General features: G+C 29.2%; 1 long non-coding RNA gene across 1 annotated transcript; it reads right to left on the bottom strand.

The window, feature by feature from the left end:
• Positions 1–666: 666 nt before the first annotated feature.
• LOC149552950 (uncharacterized) lies at positions 667–5,360 on the bottom strand. The gene is made up of 4 exons (XR_016353383.1): positions 4,959–5,360; positions 4,372–4,476; positions 2,371–2,460; positions 667–840 (listed from the first exon to the last, which is right to left on the bottom strand). It is a non-coding gene; the product is annotated as an uncharacterized LOC149552950 (long non-coding RNA).
• Positions 5,361–23,052: the final 17,692 nt, after the last annotated feature.

Here is a 23,052-nt window from a genome sequence, read left to right as displayed (position 1 = left end):
TAACTAATAAAAAAAATAGCATTTAAGTGTGGAAAATATGTATTTTAATAATAATAGTGATACACATTTAACATTTGATAATGTTTTATATTTTTGAAAAAAATAGTAATAGTATATACAGGGCAAAAACTAGTCTCCTACTTATAAAGCCTAAACTAATTATGCAAAAACCACAACTGTAAAGAAAGAAAGTTAATATCGAAATTATATTATAATCTTCACATACAATTTTATAAAAAAATTTAAAAGTGGTCTAAATAAATAGCATTCTTGTATCAGTATAATTGCATTTATAGAGGAACCGCATGACTGCTATTCGTGGGAGATCAATTGTTTTTTACATACTAAAGCAGATCAACAAGAAGATGTAGAGAAAGACGTAATTAATCAGACAAGTGGAACTAGGGAATATTATCTTCAAATCACTTGTCACTAGTATAGAGAACAATTTGAAGCAGCAGGAGCAGGGGATGACTTAGCTAGGTGCCTGTGTGCTAGGGAATATAAATTACCATCTAAATATTAGCATTCTGATATAAGCATTAATATTTTCCTTTAAATTTTCTTCCAGATATTTTAATAATTTGAAATGATGAAATGATGTCTTAGCACGTGGATTCAAAAAAAAAAATGTGAATTAAAAAATTCAAGATCATACACCAAATGGACATAAAAAATCTAATAGAGAATTTAATGAAAAACAAACTGATCTGTTAGAAATCCAGTCAAATTGCAAATCTCACTCTTCATTCAAACTCCCTCAAAAAACCAATAAATACCTATAATGTATTCATTCAAACCCTCTCACCCTTGATTCTTTGCAGAGGACCATGAGCAAAGCTGCAAAACAATGAGAAGCACAAGTGATACCCACATGTAATCTGCGATTAAGGACCACCTCCTATGTTCCCCGCTGATTTGTTTTGTCTTATAATAGTAAGGAAAATAATAATTAAATTTTAAAAAACAAAAGAATACAAAGAAAAACATATAGAAATTAGCATCTATTCTATTTGCTCATACTGTTTCATAACCTCTACATTGAGATGTAATATGAAAAGGTTCAGATTGAGTTTCAATTAAGGAATATCATAACAACCAAAAAAATCAGATAAGTTGGTCACATTAAGATGTAAGAGAAAAAGTAAGATAACTTCTTAAAGAACAGTAATATGCTGCTTATCATGGAAACAAACACATTTTCTTGGAATCAATTTTTTATAACATTTAAATTTACAGTTTAATGAAGTCCGATTACTATACTTTGCAAGTGAAGGGAACCATAGTTGCACCTCTAGACCCAGCGAATTGGAACAATAAATTGACATGGTTTTATTTTCATCAACTTCAATATTTTACTCTGACTAGAAGTGGTACTACTAATGGACAAGAGGAAGCATGGTGACTTCTTCAATGCCAGACAAAAACTATTCATGTAAGTGTGTAAGAGCTATTGGTCGATATACAATTTTATAATCTCAAGTGAGGTCCTTGAAATATATTTAGATTCAATTTTTCTTTAAGTTTTGTTAACGGTCTTTGAAATGCTTCAACTTGTTCAACAATTGTTGGGTCTTATTGTAACTAATTCCTTGTACTCTGGCCTTTTTCAAAGAAGGCATATTGTAAAGACACTAATAGACCAACGGTAAATGTTGACTTATATATCACCTGTTTTGGTAGTAGAGTATAATTTATGTTAAGGGTATTTTTAGGAACTTTGATTTTAACATAAATGTGCACGCAGGCTATTCAATCCTATGACTGCAAAGGGTTGGTAATAAGCAAACTATCAATTGTGAACAACCCTCTCTTTCACATGACTTTTGAAGATTGTATGGATGTCGGAATGATTTCCTTAAAATTACAGCACTGGAAGACAGCCCCAATACTGATTGGATTGACATATTTACCTCCACAAATTTGATCATAAATGACTGCAACATTACATTTGAATCTCTTCTAAATTATTTTCTGAGAAAGTCTCTTTGGGGCATAGCAGAATTCAATCTACCCAGCCTATAGTAATATGCTACAGAATAACCTTTCTTCTAGAGAGGCAACTGGGTGGAGACATAAATCTTAAAGTGAAAATAGCCATCAACTGGCTTGATAAATTCTGCCCTCTAAATTAGATGATACGCTTTTTGTAGAGCTTTGTAATTCATCCATAATTCAAATTACTTTTAAAAGATATTATATCTCTGATTTGGGAATTCATCATTATCATCAAAGATAAACTGTCATAACAAGATTCAATCTCTAAAACTTACTAAATGTTCATGGGTATCTCAACTTCTCAAAACAGAGCTCACACCAGAATTAAAAGAATCAAAAGTTAGGAAATTGGCCAGTGTACAATCTACATACCTTGCTATCCACAGAATTCTCAGTGAGAAACTTGTCAACTGCCAGCATTAGATCGTCTCAAGAGGGCAGCCATTCTTTCATGCTGCCTTTCTGCAAAAGATCAAGATTAACATGAGAATTCAAGCCTTATATAATTACTATTACAGAGAATACAAACACTTAAAACAGAGACAAAAGTTAGAAAATCAAAAGGAGGCATGAATTATGAACCAAATCAAACATCAAACATTCCAAATTCATTGAAGTCACTGAAAAGGATTTGGCTTCGGCTACAGGGTATCCACATAATCATGGTCGATTATATCCATTCCCAACTGAAAACAATTTTAATTGTTGCAGGCAAAGAAATCCAAAACTTGATGGCATTTTATCTCATTAAAACGAAGTCATGTCTGTTATCCCTGGTCAAATTTTCACTAAACACACATGAAATTATCTCAAGACAATCTACATCTCATTACACAAGGCAATGAATAACAGGCATACAGAACATAAGACACATTCTCTGTAAAAGGTTTAAATCAATATCCTGCAAGCCATCATATACTGAAGAGGCCACTGTCAGCACACAAAATCCTTCAGAGTTGGCAAGGAAGCTCGCTACCTCATTCTCTCATTGTCAAAACTAGACTTCAAGGGGAGACGAATATTCGGCAATAATGGTTTCTCTTATCGATCAGCCTGAAAAATTAGACATAGGAATCTAACCAAATCTAGAACTCTTAATAATTAAATATTAGGAAAACTAACCAAGTGGGGCCCTTGGGAATAGAAGTTTGACCAAAAAATCACATAAGCTTGTAGTCTCCTGTGCTGCAATCATTTGAATTTTAGTATCTTGTGTTGGTGGTTTCTATAGGAAAGACCTACTTCTTGCTTACACAAGTGACAGATCTAACAGTAAATGAAGGGTATTTTCAGAAGTCAATTGCCAAGGGTCTTACTGAAATCAACTATCATAATAAAATAGTGCGGTCCAGTACATAATTGTTAAAATAAAGATAGAAGCACGTGTGAATTTGTCTCATTGATTATAAAAAGAGAATAGGCCAAATACTTTATCGTATGTGCTATCATTGTCAAGTTTCAACAATATTCATTTTCTGTTCAGCTATACTATGCACTCTACCACACTCTTTATTCCAAGTGAGATTTCATTTAATAGAACTTTAAAAGAATCATGTATATTTTAAATAACGTTTCCCCTGATTTATTTTGTTTCATAATATTAAGGAAAATACTAATAAAATGTAAACACACAAAAGAACACAAAGAAAAACATCTACAAATTAGAATCTATGCCTTCTACATTAAGATATAATAGGGAAAGGTTCAAATTGAAGTTGGCAGTGCCAGGAAGATTCAGTGAGGTAAGAAATATCACAACAACCCAAAAAAATCAGATAACTGTTCACATTAAGATGTAAGGGAACCAAGGTAACTTCTTAAGCAACACTAATAGACAACTAACTGTTCACATTAAGATGTAAGAGAACCAAGGTAACTTCTTAAGCAACACTAATAGACAACTAGGTGGAACCATATGCATCCTTTGCCTATATCAGATAACTGTTCACATTAAGATGTAAGAGAGCCAAGGTAACTTCTTAAACAACACTAACAGACAACTAGTTGGAACCATATGCATCCTTTGCCTATATCTTTGAAGTATTGAACAGTAAAAAGTATGACGAGTCTCTCCAGGTACATCTTAAAGTAACTATTAAAATGAAAACAACCATCAACTGGCTTCATAAATTCTGCCCTCTAAATTAGATGACACACTTTTCTTAGAGTTCTGTAATTCATCCATAATTCAAATTACTGTTTAAAGATATTACATCTCTGATTTGGAAAAGCATCATTATCATCAAAGATAAACTGTTCTCACGAGATTCAACCTCTAAAACTTACTAAATGTTCATGAGTATCTCAACTTCTCAAAACAGGGCTCACACCAGAATTAAAAGAATCAAAATTCAAGGAAATTGGCCTACATACCTGTTAGCTATCCATGGAATTCTGAGCGAGAAACTTGTCAACAGCCAGCATTAAACTGTCTGCAGATGGCAACCATTCTTTTATGCGAGCTTTCTCAATAGATGTCTGCAAAAGATCAAGATTAGCATGAGAATTCAAGCCTTATAATTACTAATACTAGTAGTACAGAGAATACAAACACCTAAAACAGAAAAGTTGGAAAATCAAAAGCAGGCATGAATTATGAACCATATTAAACATCAAACATCTCAAATTCATTGAAGTCACTGAAAATCAAAAGGAGGCACGAATTATGAACCAAATTAAAACATCGAACATCCCAAATTGATTGAAGTCAATTATATCCATTCCCAACTGAAAACAATTTTGGGTGTTGCAAGCAAAGAAATCCAAAAATTGAAAACATTTTATCTCGTTAAAAGTGTTTACAGGATCCCGATTTGACGTCTATTTTACTTTCGCCATAACCTGCGTTTCGAGGCTATGTAGCATTCTCTAAATAAGAATTCTGTAATTGACCTAACCCTCATCTGAATAAATAAAGAATGAAAGAGGTTATATTGACAAGTATGATCAGAAAAACTTACTTATTCACTGCATTTCGATCATCCACTCTACAAAGTAGAATTCTCGCTGCTGCCTACCTCCATGCCGATTGAAAAATGATCAACAACCAGAAAAAACCACACAAAATACCAAAAAAATGCAGTTCAATCTAACATTCAAAATCAACAGTCAGGCATGGCCACGCCAAAAGCAAACAGCAAATCAAACACTAAAAAAAACTATTAAGAAAATAGAAGACACACGATTTACAATCTGTTCTACTTCTAAATCGCTATATAAAGAGGTGAAATCTGCTTTTCTCAACGGCCATTGTTTTTTTAAAACGGTCATTGCTATTTCCTCAACGGGCATTGTTTTTTTCCTCAACGGCCATGAGAGGGCAGAAGATGAGGTTTTTTTCCCCCTTTCTGTCCGTCTTTAGTTTTTTTAGCCATTCTAATATTTTAATGATTTAACGTGCATAGAAAACTAATTTATGTTTTACTTTATTACTAATGTTTTGTTTTCTTTTTTTTTTTTTAAGTAAACTATTCCTACAGTTTTGAAGTGGATATTTTTAAATTCATTTATTATAACTATAATCCTTTTAAAAATTGGTCTGCTATAATTTTCTTGGATTTTTATTGTTTTTTAAAGTAAAAATCTGAGAAAAGGAACTGCCGGTTGGAAAATAAATAATAGCTACTATTTGCCACATAACTAATTATATATTTATATATATTATTTTAACTATAGTAAAAAATATTTATTTATTAAATTAATTAAAATAGTATGTTTAAAACTAAAATTATTCTTTGGTTTAAATTTAGTATTATTTTAATATGATTTAAAGCATTTTAAATTTTTTATATAAGATATTAAATAGTCTATTTAATATTTATATTTAAAAAATTTACTATATGTAGAAAAAATAATGTATTTTTTTAATAAAATAAAATTTTGAAAATTGTACAATTTAGATAATTTTTTATATTTTATATTTATATTTTAATAATCCTCATTTTCTAGTAAAATATTGTTAGTTTTTAAAAATATAAAATTATTTTCTAGTAAAATATGATGTTCTTAATGTATTTAAATATATTTTATGTATTATTATTTATTTAAGTTGAAAATAAAGATCCTATATTAAATAGTTATAAAAGTTGAAAAGTCAATAAGAGGAGTTATCTATGATATGGTAGATTAGTTTATAATAAATAAACAATTTTTCATTTTTTCTAATAGGAAGATATCTATTCATGTTTCAATTATGCATATAAAAATGGTTAAATTCTAAAAGGAAAGTTAATATTTAGATATTATAAGTAAAACGACTCTTGTATTAAGTAAAAAAAATTAAAAGACAAAATGTTTAATACATTATAGTTTATTATAAAAATGTTTTTTTAAGCATCCATTAATAATATTAGTAAATAATTATAATGTATTTATTTGTCCTAAAATATTGCATTATTTCCGACAAATTCATATAAGATGATAAATCATTTTAATAATTATCTAACTTTAAAAAAATAGCATCTAGACTTCGTAAGAATATTTTTAAAAATAAGAGAATAAAAATACTAAATTGTAATTGGTGGGAATGATTTATTTTTAATAAGGAGTTAAGGAAAACTCATTGCCTTTAGCAAATACTAAAATGTAGAGATGATTCTAAAACTGATTCTAAAATTGCAAACTATCCCATTTTATGTGGATTGATCTAACTCTTCTTGATTCCTCATTAAATATTACAAGAAAAAAGTCAAATACTAGAAATATTTACAAAATGAGATCTTTGAGATAATGGGGGCTAGGGAAAGTTTATGAAGTTTTAAAATGTGTGGCCCTCACATATTGAACCACAAGGTGTTAACCAATGAGTTTAACTATTATAATGGAAAAGATGATTTAAGCAATTTAGTAAGTTTGTTTGTTTTTTTTTTTTTTTTTTTGGCAATCTTTTAAGCTACAATAAGTGAGAGAAGCAACATAGATAGATTATATAATTTATTATCAAAATTATTTATAATATTTAAATACTATTTTAAAAAAAAAAGGGAATATGAATAATAATAATCTTATTTCTTAACAAGAAAAAAAAGATAATATAGTCTTTATTTAAAAAAATACTAATTTTCAAATTCTCAAAATACAAATTTTCTTATATCCTTAAATTAACAAAAATAATCTTAATCTTTTATAACATACTAGAAGAAGAGACAATATACTCAAAACTTGACACATAATAATTAATCTAGCAAAATATTAAAATTCTAATCATCTTTATCTTTTTCATTTTTTACTTGTTTAGATATCATACTAGCTTATATATATATATATATATATATATATATATATATATATATATATATATATATATATATATATATATATATATATATATATATATATATATATATATATATATATATAATAAGTTGAGAAATATCTTTCTCGAGGCCTCTATTTTCATAATCCTATAATTTTCATCATCACATATTTGTGCGAGTCTAAGAGACGTGAGGAGATGATTCAAGACTCTTGATTTGCCTTATTTTTAATTCCATAATTTTCATGATTTTAATTATAATTATATTTAGTCTATTTTTATTTTATTTTTATGACATGTAAATGAACATCAAACTTTTTTCAAAATGAAAAATGTTTACATTGAAGATTGTTGCCATTGTAGAAAGCCTCTCGACTTAATTATAATAACTATACAAATCATGTTACATAAATTTATTACTATTATTTATTGAACAAATTTAATAATTCTTTAATCTTCCATACTTACTCTTATATTCTATATCTCACATCAGCATGGTTAGACATGGTCATCAATATAATTTCTTATTATTATGAATCTACAATTTCTATTTTATTTGATTGCTTTTTAGGTAACGTTAATACAAATTTCAATAATCTATAGTGTTTTTAAAGATAAACCATATAATATTAATGTAACACATGTTGACATAAAAAGTAAGACTAGTATTGCAATTTTAAATAAATATTATCATAAATTAGTACATTAATTATAATATTAATATAAAGATATTATAATATATTATACATTAAATATAAAATATAAAATATGTTGTAAAAAAAATTACATAATTATAAAGTAGTCTATATAATAATTTACATTAGACTATATATATATATATATATATATATATATATATATATGTCATATAAATTTTCATTTGCATTCTTTTACCTTCCCTTTATAAGGTAGGGACTCAAGCTCTCCAAGATCTCTTGTCATCATTCCTAATTATAAGCTTGAGAATATAATAGCAAATTTGATAGTCAATTAGATGTCAAAATGTTTTTAACAACTGACACACTATTCACCTTTAAAAAGTTGATATCGTTGAAACTATAAAGAATATACATTTAAAAAAAGTTGAAATTGTTGAAACTAAGGAATGTACTATCTAGTGCTTAAAAGGAGTAAAGTCCTATTTTATATGATATTTTTGATTTAGTTCTTTTTAATACATATTTCTCTCTTGAATATGTGTAACATCTTTATAAAAATATTATAAAAAATATTATTTGTGAATTTAGGTAAATAAAAAATAATCATGCTACTTTTGATCAATGACTTGAAATTGGGTCATATTAAATGATTAATTGTTTGATTGCATTAGACAAGATTTCAAACTAAAATTGTAAAGTGCCTTTTGTATTTTCAAATGGATTATTCTATGTACTAAAACTAGCATTATGTGGAAGAGATATTTAAGAAAATAAGGTTGGTGTTTTTTTTAATACAATATCATAATTCGCGATCCTAACCCTAACCTTAGCCATAGTAAAAAAAACTTAGATTTAACCATAAGATTAAATATGATCCTTGAAAATGTTTTGTTTTGTATCTAAACTAAATTCCTTAAAAGATAAAATTAAGAAATGGCACAAGGATCACTTTAATGATATATTTAAAGAGAAAATTGAGAATGAAGTAGAGCTTAAAAAAATGAGTTAAAGGAAGAAATGATTAAGGAGGGAATGAACAATACTAAATATAATAAAGAAAAATATATTTTAGCAAAACAAGAAGCTATCTTAGCAAAAGAAAGAAAAAAAATTGGAAAAAGAACTAGAGAAAATTGATTATGAGAAGGGGATAGAAATACAAAAAAAAAAAATTCATAATAGTACTATTAATAGAAGAAATATTAATAGAATTATCAAATTAAGGATGATCTAAGTAGGATAATAGATCAACCTAAAGACATAGCAGAAACATTTGTTAAATATTATTACGATATTCTAAACAAAAAGATTACCAAAGAGGAAATCAAAGAGGTTATATTTCAGCTTAACCCAGACAAATCTCCAACACCAGATGGCGATTATGTTTCCTTTTTTTTTAAATGTTGATAAATAATAGGAAAGGGTCTTTGAAAGACTATTGAAGCAACTATGAATTTTGGATTGTTTTGACAAAAAATAATAATATTTTCTTATCTTTAATTTCAAAGAAATATGATTACCAGGAGCTAAGAGACTTTAGACCTACAACTTTATGCAATAGTAAATTTACAATTTTTTTTCTAAAACCTTAGCCAATTGACTTAACAAGTTTCTTCCTAAACTTATTTCTAAATAAACAAAGTGGTTTTGTTACAAATAGCTCTATTTTTTATGGTATTATTATAATCCAAGTATTAATACAATCAGTACAATGAAATAAAAATTCATGTATGCTAATGAAATTGGACCAAATTATTCTATCTAATATCTAAGATGGACCAAATTAAATTTTGATGGGGTGTCTAGGGGTAACCTTAGTTTAGTTGGCTTAGGTTGTACCATTTTTTTAGATAAAGGAGTATGCCTATCTAAAAGGGCCAGACCTTCAGGTGTAATTTCTGATAGCCTAACATAATTAGAGGCTTTGATTTAAGGGTTATTATTATGTGGAGATTTGGGTATTAAAAAATTAGTGATTAAAGAGATTCACAAATCATTTTAAATGCATTGAGAAAAAGGGAAACTCCAAATTGGATTCTAAATTCTAAACTTGAATACGTCATCGCTATAGCCGATGATTTTGAAAACATTATTATAAAACATATATATAGGGAAGAAAACAAAGAAGCGAATGGTTTAGCTAATAAAGGAGTTGATGGAAAACACATTAACATTAAATCAAATAATAATTGATAACTTAATCTAAACTCTAGTCTAAAAGATAATAACATAATAAATCATAGGCTTATGTATGTTCTTTTGTTAAAAAATCACTTAATAAGTTAATAACATTGTGATTATTTAAGTTCTCAAATTAAAATTTATGATAATTTTAAAATTGTAAATTTTAGGCATCACTAAAGAAATTTTCTCAAATAGAATATACTTTAAAATAATCTTATGATGAATGTTTATCTATCTCTCCCAGTATGGAACAATTCGATCTTAGCCATTTCAAGTTGTAGGAAATATGTAAGGACATCGATAAAGCATCATCTTAAAGATGGAGACCAAAAGCAAATGATTATAGTGTCACAAAAAAAATAATTAAATTACTTGAGTTCTATAATGTATCTAGGGCCTCTCTCTCTCTCTCTCTCTCTCTCTCTCTATATATATATATATATATATATATATATAATTCTTTTTCTATTATTATATTTTTTAAATGAAAATATGAAAACTAAAAATAAAATAAAAAATTAGTCACACTAACTTAAAAATACTAAAAAATGTCAAATCTAAAATATACTTAAAATGAAATCCACTTTATATAAAAATAAAATGTCATTAATGAATTAACTATGATTATTTTTATTTAATTAATAAGAAATTTTCCTTAATTTTAATTCTTTCAATATAAAAATTTCCACTAATTAGTTTGAAAAAAATTGTACACCATTAAATTTGTTTGTCTTGAAATTATATAATTAAGTCGATAGGCGTCTTCTCCTTTAGGAACTTTGGCCAAGTTGTCTGGATTTCCCAGCAATCTAATACCAGGAAAAGCTCACTAAATGTTTCAAGTTGCATAGGGTAGCTTTCTTTTTGTTAGGTTACTGTGCTCACACCATGAAAATAGATGGGACATTCCAAGACACCTTAGATTAGCTTTGGTAATAACAATAACTTGGCCTTGCATTTTTTCAAGCTCCATTCTCTTTATCATTCATTATTTTCTAATTGTATGCCACTCATGTAAACTCAAGGTACTCCAAAACATTACAATCTTCTTGTGGTTCATGGCTTTGAGGTGGAGGACAATGTGAAATTCTACCATTGGCATGGGTTGATTGGTAGATTTGCAAGTTATTAGCGCTCTCTTTTAGATTTGCACCATTGAGTAACAAAGTCTTGGAGACCATAAGTCTCAAATGACATTAAGCCCTACCCTTGTGCTAAAGGATTTTTTATGTGATTTGGGTTAGGGCTTTGTCCTTCTAACTATCAAGTTTGTTTGTCATTACAGTGACAATGGTTATCATTTTGATGGTAATCATGTTTCTATTGCCAATTGGAGTAGGGGTACCCCCCAAATACAAAGGTATGATGAAGACTCCTTGAATGGACGATGAGAAGAAGAAATATGTAAAGGTCAATTGGAAGGTTTTAGAGCCAATCATGGCTATATATAATAATCAAACTTATAAGATGTATGCAAAATTCCTCAAGGTCCTGATAAAGGCTTGAGAAAACTTGGATGTAATAGAGGACCAATAGTTCCAAATAGATTCAAAATAGGTTAAATATATATTATAATATTTAGTTAGGTCCTACATAAATATTATCCAAAATTTTGATGTCTTTTGAGTTAATTAGAAGGGAGAAATAAGAGTTGTAAATTTTAATTTTCAAATTAAAATGATTAGTTACTTTTTGGAGGGAAACTAGTTTGAATGGCTTGCACATATTTGTAACAAGTCCAAACTTAATTGAGTTAGTTGGGGAGATTATTTTACATGTTATATATTATGATCATGACATGTTACCTATAGTTGTGTATGGATTTGAAGCAATTATATAGAGTACTATTCATGGAAAAGAAATAAAACTTGCACTGTTCTACAAATTTCTCATGGTTTTGTAACTTAGTTTTTATTCCTTATATTCTAGATGATATTAGGAGAATATAGATTCATTTTTTTATCCTTATTACATGTACTGAGATCCAAATTGCCTCATTTTCTCATAATTTTGTGATAGAATAAAGGGTTTTTAATTGACTTCTTTAACTAGTTTTGATTTCTTACTAAAGATAATGATCAACTCATAGCTGTAGACCCTGATTCCTATGAGATGATCATGATATAACATGTACAATATAATTAGAATGGATTAATGTGAAGATAAAGACAAAGTACTAACTTGTGATCACCATTTCATGGTTGAAAAGACACTAATTTCATGGCTAAGGAACAACAGTAAGAGATCTATCCATTGGAAATTAATTTTTTTAATGATTAGAGTAGTTAATATATGTTTAATGGATAGTGTAATAACTTTCATTTGATTTTGGAAGTGATTTCTCAGTCAGATTTGAAGAGGCCCTAGCTTTTGGCTCAATTTGGTGAGGGTTTCATATAAAACATATATGGAGAGTTTTTGGGTTCAAAATAACTGTAGAATCCTTAGTTTGGGATAACTTTAAGATATTTTACCAACTTATAGGTTTTTGTGATAAGTATTCCTTATAGTTCCTTTGTAAATGAGGGGATTTTATGCTTGAAAAATGTCCATAGTGTAACAAAAGAGACATGGTCCAAAACAACCCACCTAATATTTTAATATCTTGTAGAGAATCCACATGGGTATCCTAGTATTGAATTTATTTATCTCATATTTTAGGAAAATTTGGAGAAAAATGCAAGAGGACAACATTTGAGAGTGAATTGGAGCTTGTAGGCCTTGTAGGCAGAGTTGTTTGGTTTTTCCTTAAGGATAGGCACTTGAAACTTGGTAATTGGTTATTTTGGTTGGATTAGGGGATTTAAATCCCTTATATTCCTAAGAAGTTGTTGGAGAGATCAAGTACTTGATTTGGGAAACCTAAGCCTTAAGGTTGTGTTGGGAAACTTGTGGGAAAACACATTGTTAAGTATTTTGTCATATAAATTTGGATAGGCCCATCTTTCTTTTCATCACCAATGTACTTTATTTTGAAATTATTTGTGCTATGTTTAATGTGGGTGTGTCTAGGGCCTTGAAATTGGGTTGTTGTCATATATAGGTAAAACTTCTTATGGAGTTATGTGTGTTGGCTTTGGTCTTAGGGACTCTTATATTCTACTCATTAGAAAAATTCCCTTTATACCCTACTTTGCATGGAGGTGGCTTTTTTAAATCCCAATTTTTGTTATTCTTTAGTTGTCAAGGGAGGAGTTATGGAGTTGGGTCATCAATTTCACAAGTTGCTTCTCTAGCCACTAGAGATTTTGGGGGCCATAATGTTAGATTGTTGCTTGTATGGTTGGGGTTGGACCCTTGCCCTTCCAACTATTAGGTTTTCATGTTGCTAGTTTCAATAATAATGGTTGTCATCTAATTGGTTCTCCTATGTTCACTACTAATGTTCCTTCTTCTACTGATGTCATCTAGTTGGTGCTATGTTGGATGTAGGTTTGTATAAGGGCCCAAGAGTGTGTATATTGGGTTGTTGTCATCTATGAGTAAAACTTCTTACAAAATTCTAGATGTTATCCCTAGACTTGGGGGTTCCTTTGCTCTACTCACTTGACAACTTCCTTATGCATCCCTACTTTGGGTTTGCATCCCAAATCACCCACTCCATTTATACAAGATATCTTATTTTAATGTTGTTGGGAACTCTCTTGGATATTTCTTGAAGGTGGATAAATCTATGAATACTATGGGTCAATCTACTTTTTCTTGGATCTTGATCAATACGGATGTTTGTCACCCACTTATGGGGGATCTTGTTCTTATAGTTGGGGTAAGGCCATGAAATCTAACACTAGATTATGAGGGTCTTCCTTTTTTTTTTGACGTCACTCATCTACTGAGCACATGACTATCAATTACACTTTCCTGCATTGAAATTGTGCTGCTACTTGGTGGAGGGTTGTAAGTAATGATCATTTGATAGCTTATACTTTTGATTCTTTTTCTCATTCCTCCTCATAGGCTACTAACAAAGATGAAACCCATGAAAATGAAACCTTGATGATGTGCTACATATTGCATGATCAAGCTTCTACTACAAATTAGAGTCAAACTTTCATTGCTAAGTAACGTCAAACTTTAGATGTAACTCTTATTTTATTACTTCTAACTTTTTGGTACAATTCCTTTTGGCCACAAGGTCCTCTCTATTCCCCCAACTTCTTCTTTTTCTCTACACCAAATTTTTGTTGATGTTGTTCAATTGCTACGACATCGATCATTATGTTGACAGCAACTCTAGAAAATTCTCTTTCATTGTGAACTCTAAGGATAGAACCACTGAGATAATGGTCTAATAACATAGGAAGAAATCTTGCTACTTTTTTATTGTGGCATGAGATTGGGCTAAGCCTTTGTGATTATTGCTTTGTTTTCTTAATTTTGTTATTTTTGTGTTGTGCTAAATGAAGTTATGAGTTTTTATCTTTGGGCTTTGATTTTGTATTCCTTAGAGGATTTCTAACCGGGCTAGATCAAAATATGATATTCAAATTCTAAGCCCTGAATTCAAAGGCATCATTTCTTTTTAAAAGAAATTCCTCTATAATCATGAATTTGGATTTCACCTATTATCGTATTGGATTTCCTCTATATTAAAGTTTTCATTTTCATTGAAAAATACATAAATGACCATCCTTTTTGGTCTTTTTAGTGGTCACTTTTAGGGTTTGGAGGTTCAAATAGACAAAATTAGGCAAAAAACACTTTCAAAAAGTCAAAAAAATTGAAAACACATTGGATTCAGCCTTTGAAATTCTTCAATATTCACTCCAAATTATGCACGTGTTCCAAGGATAGAATTTGTAGCAATCTATTGCTTTGTGGGAAACTTTGGGGAGAATTAGATAGAGAAATGACTTTGTACAAAATTGAACTAGACTTTAAAGGTTGCTAGAGATAATGTAGTAACTTCAAGTTTTATACTTGGTTAGCACTAAACTAGCAATATTAAGTTGACATGTATCTTATAGACGACATTCAATTATTTTTAAACTTGCAGGTGTTCATGAAAATTCACAAATAGTAGCTAAGTTTTCATGAAAATAATTTTTACATCCACCTAGCATAAGATCATATTGATATGTTGTATCAATATGAATTTATCAAATGATTGCAAGCACATGAGACCACAAACTTATGCCTTTTTTTTTGTGGAACTTCTACTCAGCTAAGGATGATAGAAATATTTTTGTTAATAAATATAAGCATATTAAACATGTGGTCCTCACAATTAACAAAATTATGGCTGATTTTTCATGAAATCAATCTTTACAGCCATTTATCATGACATCATATTGATATGTCCTATCAATACAAGTTCTTTAAATGATTGCAGCATGAGAGACTGCAATCTTAGGTGGGGTTTTTGTGGAGCTTCTATTTCCAAGGATCCTACTAGCCTTTCAAGACACCTATACTCAAGAGTGCATTTCCATCATAGAGAATCTTGCAAAGTTGCTAAGAAAGCTTGATACCTATTAATATCTAATTCATTGACTCTATCCAAACTACAATTTAAGTTGAGACATGAATTTGGTGATAATGGCTTCTATTGTCAATTAGCCTAGAAACTTATACAAAGGAAATTAATCAAGTTTCAAGTCTTAAAATTGATAGGGCATATCAATATTTGTATGATTTTAGTTAAATGGATATAAATACTAAATTGCCAGGACCAACTACAAGATTTAAAAAAGTTGAATGTCATCTAGGATATTTGTGAATTTTACATCCTTTGTTTAAAATAAACCAAGTTTAAAACTCTTATTAATTAACTATAAGAGTTCAATTAACCAAGTTTAGAAACCTTAGATGCCAAGACAACCACAAGTTTAAAACAAAATTAGATCTCATCTAGGATTTGTGCACTTAGAGAACCAACCATACAACTAACTAGATAGAGTCTAGTAAGAGAATTGTAGTGCTTGCCCCTAGTTCACATTTTTGCTATCATTGTTGAACTCTTCTAGGCCAATTTTATGCTTGATTATCAGTAGCATTGTTTAGAGATTATCAATTATTGTTTTAGATTCAGTTGATTATATGTTGAGATTATTTGGTACACTATATTTCATGTATGCATGATGATTATTACAGTGCTTTCAGTTATTAATTATGATTAGTTAGATGGTTTATTATCATATGTGTTTTCTTATGGATATTTCCCCCATACTTTCATGTGTATGGTGTGTGTGTTTCTTTTCTTTATGTGTGGCATTTCTGATATGGTTAAGGAAGGGAGTCATAGTCACCTGCTAGTTAGGATCTACATGATGCACCACTTCCTTCCATTGCATGTTTAACTTAGAATATTATATTTGTACATGTGTGGATTTTATGTAGGCTACAGGTACTGGGTATCGACTTCCTTGAATTGCTAGGATGAGCATACCCTATCACATTATCTCAATAGTAAGAGAGGGGAGATAAGTTCTTAAGTCCAAATCCTAAACCTTTAAGCCATTTGTCATAATTGAAAATTAGGACAAGTATCTGAGTCATGTACCCTCTGAATGCATTAGATGACATTAATTCATGATTATAACCCTTTAATTTGATTTTGTATGTGTTTTTCTATGATGGGTTTTCATATGTTGTTTTATGAGTCTTTGGTGAAGTTTCTATTAATTAAGTCTAATTAAAAGATTAAATTAATGATTTAATTTAATGGAAAATTATTATGATATTTTAATATTTATTTAATTAATAAATTAATTAAATAAAAGAATTAAATTTGAGGATAAATTTATAAGTTTAAATTGGGAACGTGATAATATTTATTTAATTTAAAATAATATATTTAGAGTTCATTTTTAATAAATGCTAAATATTATTATTATTTAAGTTAATAAATAGTTATCAAATTTGATGTTCAAAAATAAATTTAAAAGTGAAAAAGATATTAAATTATTTAAAAAGATTCTAGATCGCATGATGCGTACATGAGTTGAAAATAAAAGAAATTAATTAAAAAGATAAAACATGTGAATTTAATAATGAAATAATAATAGCATGAAGTGTGCATGGGATTAAAGTTAATAAATTAATTAAAGCAAAGTCAAGTGGATATTTTAATAAAGTTATTTAATAATTCTTTTAATGTGCATGAAAAAGATTAATGCAAGATAAAGGAAAGATTAATAAAAGTTAATTTGGAGTTTGAGTTTTGTGGGCGAGCAGTCATCTCAGGTGAAAGCACAATTAGTGCCTCGATTTGAGGAGAGAACTCCTTATCACCAATTGAGGGTTCATTTTCAAAAAAAAAAAAAGGAATTTTGGGAGCAAAATTGGAAGGGAATTTTGGAAGAGAATTTCTGGGAAAGTTTCAGAGAGAGATTTGTGGATAGAAAAGAATTCTCTCGCAATATTTGAGTGGTTGCGTATTAGCATCAGGTTTAGTATTGACAATCTTATCGGTGACTTGGGATGTTATGCATAGGAGATGGCTAGGACCCATGATGGTCTTATGATGCTATTGACGGTGGGAGGAACTACACACTTAGTTGTGTTTTATGATGGATGTTTATATCTTTTATGATGGATGGATGTATCATGTATGGTATATGGTTTCATTTATTTTACTGTACTTTGTATCATGGATTTGAGGAGAATGATGTATTTTTATTTCTACATATGTATATTCTTTTGAGCCTTTCATATTCAACGTCTTGGGATCCTTAAGAAATGTAAGCTGTTATGTATGCTTTAGTTGATTGTATGTTATTTCTTATGCTACTAGGTGTTTGATGTCTATGTTGTTCTTTCTTACTTTAAAAAAAAAATGTTGAAAAACTTAGTAAAACTTTAGGTTATTTCTTTTGGGTCCCTTGGCAGGGCATTACAAGAGTCATGTATCCTCCTAACAAGCTTACTTGAAGTTTTAGTTAATCAATAGACCTCAAATTTAGAGAGAAAAAGCTAATTAGGTAGTGTCTAAAGTTAATCATTAGAATCAGGTATCCTCCTAACAAGCTTATGTACCATTTTTCAAGTAGAACTCAAAGTCTAGCTTAGTCAAAATTAGAGAGTCGGGTACCAAGCTTCATTAAAAAAAAAAAAAAATTAGACTATTGTTTTAAAATGTAGGTGGTCTTGACAATTAAGAGTGTTAAAAATTATGGTTCTAAGTTCTAACTGCAAAGAGATTGTTGTATGATAAAAAATTACATTTTCCCTTTTAATATATGTGTTTAACTTATCATAATTTTGATTAATTTTCGTTCTCATTTTCATCAAATATATGGGGACATTATTTATAACTTTTGATTAATTTCATGAAACTATATGTCTAGGAATTTTTTTAGCTAAACAAATATACAATCATCAATCACTTGCAAGCCACTTAGCATATTTTATTTTGTAGTACGAATTTCTACATTTATCCTCCTAACAAGTTTATGTGGAATGAATCATTTATTTGAATTTCTAATGATAGATTCAAGAAGCTTGACCAATTTCCACAATCGAATGAACTTTTTCTCTACTAATAGTTTTGTGAAGATTTTCTAAGGAAGCTTAATACCCGATTCTCTGACTAGACTCTATCTACTTAGGTGTATAAGTAGTTCTATATCACTTTAGGATTCTGAGTAATGGTAATGAATCTTGATCATTAGTGTCTCACTATCTAGAATGGCTAGTGGGACCCTTCGGAATATGAGTTATACCAATACTTGGTAATCCAATGCTAGTATAGGATTCTTGTTACTAATAGATTAGAAACTATAGAAATCAACATGCTTAGTGCAATGCAATCATGTATGTTATCCCTATTCAATTTTTTACTAAACATATATTAAATTATGTCAAGACAATCCACAAGCCACTATATAAGGCAATGACTAACATGCATACAAAATATAAAGCACATCCACTGTAAAAGGTTTAAAATGAAGTCCTACAAGCTATTCTAGAGACCTATACTCAAGAGGTCATTGTCATAACACAAAATTTTACAGAGTTAGCAAGGAAGCTCAATATCCACTCCTTTGACTATCTAACCTAAACTTTAAGGTGAGAAGAAAATTCGATGACAATGGTCTCATATTGACCAGACTAGAAGTTTTGACATAGCAAACTTACCAAGTCTAGAACTCTTAATAATTAACTATAAGGGAAACTAACCAAGTGGGGCCCTTGGGAATAGAAGTTCCACCAAAAAATCACATAATCTTGTAGTCTCTTGTGTTGTAATCATTTGATTTTATGTGTCTTGTATTGGTGGTGTCTTTAGGAAAGACTTTCTTCTTGCTTACTCATCTGACAAATCTAATTGTGTGGTAGAGTGCATAATAGTTAAATAAAAATAAAAGCATGTGTGCATTTATCTCATTAATTAGAAAATAGAATATGCCAAACACTTTATTTTATGCTCTATTATTGTCAAGTTTCAACAACACTCATTTTTGTTTAGCTATACTATGCACTCTACCACACTATTTATTTCAATTGAGATCTCATTTTATATAATTTTAAAAGAATCATGTATATTTTAATTTTATTTTTCCCTAATTTTTTTGTCTCATAATATTAAGGAAAAAATTAATAAAATTTAAAAACAAAAAAAATACAAATACAAATATATACAAACTAGAATCCATCCTATTTGTCTTACTTTTTCAAGACTTCTACATCAAGATATAATAGGGAAAGGTTAAGATTGAGGTTGGTAGAGCCAAGAAGATTCAGTGAGGTAAGGAATATCATAACAACAAAATAAAATTAGATAACTAGTCATATTAAGATCTAAGAGGAAAACTAAGGTAACCTCTTAAGCAATAGTAATATGCTACTTATCACAAAAGCATGCACATTACACAATAACCTTTCTTATGAGAGTCAATTGGGTGAAACCATATGCATCTCTAAGAGTCTAAGGTATTTAATAGTTAATAGTTTGACAAGTTTCCACAGTTACATCTTAAAATGACTATTAAAATGAAAACAACCAACTGGCTTGATAAATTCTTCCCTCTAAATTAGATGATACATTTTTTGTAGAGTTATGTAATTCATCTATTATTCAAATTATATCTTTGATTTGGAAAAACATCATCATCAAAGATAAACTATCCTAAAAAGATTCAATCTCTAAAAATTATTGAGATTTAACTTCTCAAATCCAAGTTCACACTAGAAAGACTAAAATATTAGGGAAACTGGCTAGTCTACATACCTATTAATTATCCAAAAAATTGTTACTGAGAAACTTGTCAAGTGCTAGCATTAAACCCTCTCAAGAGGGAGACCATTCTTAACATGAGAATTCAAGCCTTATAATTACTATTATAAAGAATACAAACACCTAAAACAAAGACAAAAGATAGAAAATTAAAAAGAGGCATGAATTGTGAACCAAATCAAACATCGAATAATCCAAATTCATTAAAGTCACTAAAATGGATTAAAGGCATGCTTATAATCAGCTACATGGAATCAACATAAGCATGGTTGATTATAAGCATGGATGTTGCAAGGGAAAAATGAAGAGTAAAAAATAAAAGGCATTTTACTAATAATAGCTAAAGTGTAATAGGAAGAGGGGACAAATGTGATGAGAAACTTTTTATATCATAAATGACATTTGGATTTTTCATAATCCAAATTTGACCAAAAAAAAAAGGTTGTTTCAAAAGTGGCAAAATGGAATTAGAATACTAGACTTCTAATTTTGTCTCAAAACCAAGTTATTAGATTTCCCACTAGCAACTAGGAATTGAAAATCAAAACTTGGAAACACTTTTTGAAGAGTTAAAAACAATAGATTGGACTATTTTTTGGAGTTTTCCTACAATTCCAAGCTTACACAAAAAAATGGGTCTTCCCACTCATCTTTCGAGTGAAACAAACAATTCAAGTAAAATTCCAAAAATAGGAATGAAGATTTGTAAAACCTTGGTTTGACTAAATTGAGATTTGTAGAAGTCTTGATTTCTACAATTACACGAACCAAATGGACCCTTAGTTATTTCCAATATATTTTTCCTCTTGAATTTGTGTAATTTCTTTAAAGAAATTTTTTTTGTAAAAATATTATTTGTGAATTTAGGTCAATAAAAAAAATGATGTAACTTTTGATTGATGAGTTGAAATTGGGTTGTATTAAATGGTCAATTCTTTAATGCTTGATCACATTAGACATGATGATCAATTATAGTGTGTCTTTTGTGTTTCCAATTGAATTTTTTTATGCTCTAAAACCATAAAGTGATTCAATTTGGAGGGATTTCTACTACTAAATCAAGGGGAATCATTTTTTTTGTTTCTTATGTAATTTTGTTGTTACTTCTACTTTTTAGTATCATTCTTGAGGGCATTGTTTAGGTATCTTATGATCATGAACTGAGATAAAGTTCTATTTTTGGGGGTTCATCATGTTTTTTGAATTTCATTTATGTCCTTAAGATTTCAAGACAACTTTAGAAATATATTTTTCTTGAAAACATGGGATTTAAAGAATGTATACATATTTTCATCTTTTTGAAGTTGGATCTATCATCTTGTCTTCTTCATCTTGTTCATGAAAAAAATGACTATAAACCAAAAATATGCATAATGTAACTCCAATATGACAAGGTTTATGAAATAACATATCTTATACCTTCACAGTATCCCTACTTTGCATAGAGAATATATTAATGCCCTTCCATTTCTTGGGTAATCATCAAATAACCGCATCGAGACAGGTCTTCATCTAATGGTGATTTTTTTTGTATGATATTGAGGCTTTTTTTACCCCATCTTGTATGGACACATCATGGTGGATGATTAGTTTATGCATTTGACATATATTGATTATCTTTCTATTGGAAAAATAGAACAATAGATTTAAACAAAGAAAGAAGGAGATTCCAAATTTATTCTTAAATAATGGATGCATATTTATAAAATAGATTGACCTACAAAAATTCATAAATGAATACTAATTACATTGAAAAAAGCTATTTCATGATTGACAACACGGAAATAAACATGATAGCTAACTGGAACTTATGGACACCTAACTCAAACACATTTACACCTGGTCATTGTTTACAACTCAAACTTTATGACTCACATGTGTGTTGAAAATTAGCTAATGGAGTTATGTAGTTGTTGTCATTTATGCCAACACATGATGTACATGATTATAGGAAACCTTGAAAATAAAGATACTTAGCTTTTGGTACTCAAAAAATTGTCTAAGTATGGAATTTGGTATACAATAGTGTATTGTTTTGTTTATAACTTGTTGTTGATGTCATATTATGACTAGTGAAGTTAGATGGAGATAGTATACATGTTGATGATGATGTGTATAACCTCAAAAATCAGTACATACTATATGGAAGAGTGATATTTGTGTTTAAGTGAAACAGGATAGCGAAATTGAAAGAAAGGAATTGCTTTGTTTACAAAATAATTACTTGTCCAATTAGGACCAACATCCTAGATGTTTACTCTAAGTTGGGAAAGTGTATTATGGTCTTAGCTGACTTAGCAAAAATTTGTGTAAAGGCATGGTATTTATGCAAAGGACATCTTGCGAATTCAAGTGTGCTATCTTGGAGAAATTGTGTTGAGCAATTGTATGCAAACTTTTGTGAAAGAAATATATGCAAAGTTGTGTAAAGATATTTGTGATCCAAGAACAAGCTAAAGATTAGAGATCAGTCAAGGAAGAAGTTATAGTACTTATGAAGTTATAGTACTTATATTCTAGAAGTCTGATCACATGTTTGGACAGTGAGGTCTTCTTGTAATTGGAAGTGCATGTTTGGGCAGTGGGCTCATCTTGCATCTATTGTACTACAACTCCTAATAGGGTTGGAATCTTCCTAACAAGGATTCAAAGTCTTCTAACAAGGACTCTCTATACTGAATTTTCTCACTGACTCCTAACAGGGTCCATCCTCTAACAAGGAACTTATATATCGATATATTATCTAGTGGGTATCATCCCCACTAGGGTTTCCCTAGTTA

The sequence above is a fragment of the Cupressus sempervirens genome, chromosome 6, assembly GCF_028749045.1.
Source record: "Cupressus sempervirens isolate cs-2001-9-10 chromosome 6, ASM2874904v1, whole genome shotgun sequence".
Lineage (NCBI taxonomy): Eukaryota > Viridiplantae > Streptophyta > Pinopsida > Cupressales > Cupressaceae > Cupressus > Cupressus sempervirens.
Note: the sequence above shows the minus strand (reverse complement) of the source record. Positions and strands in the feature narration are given on the sequence as shown.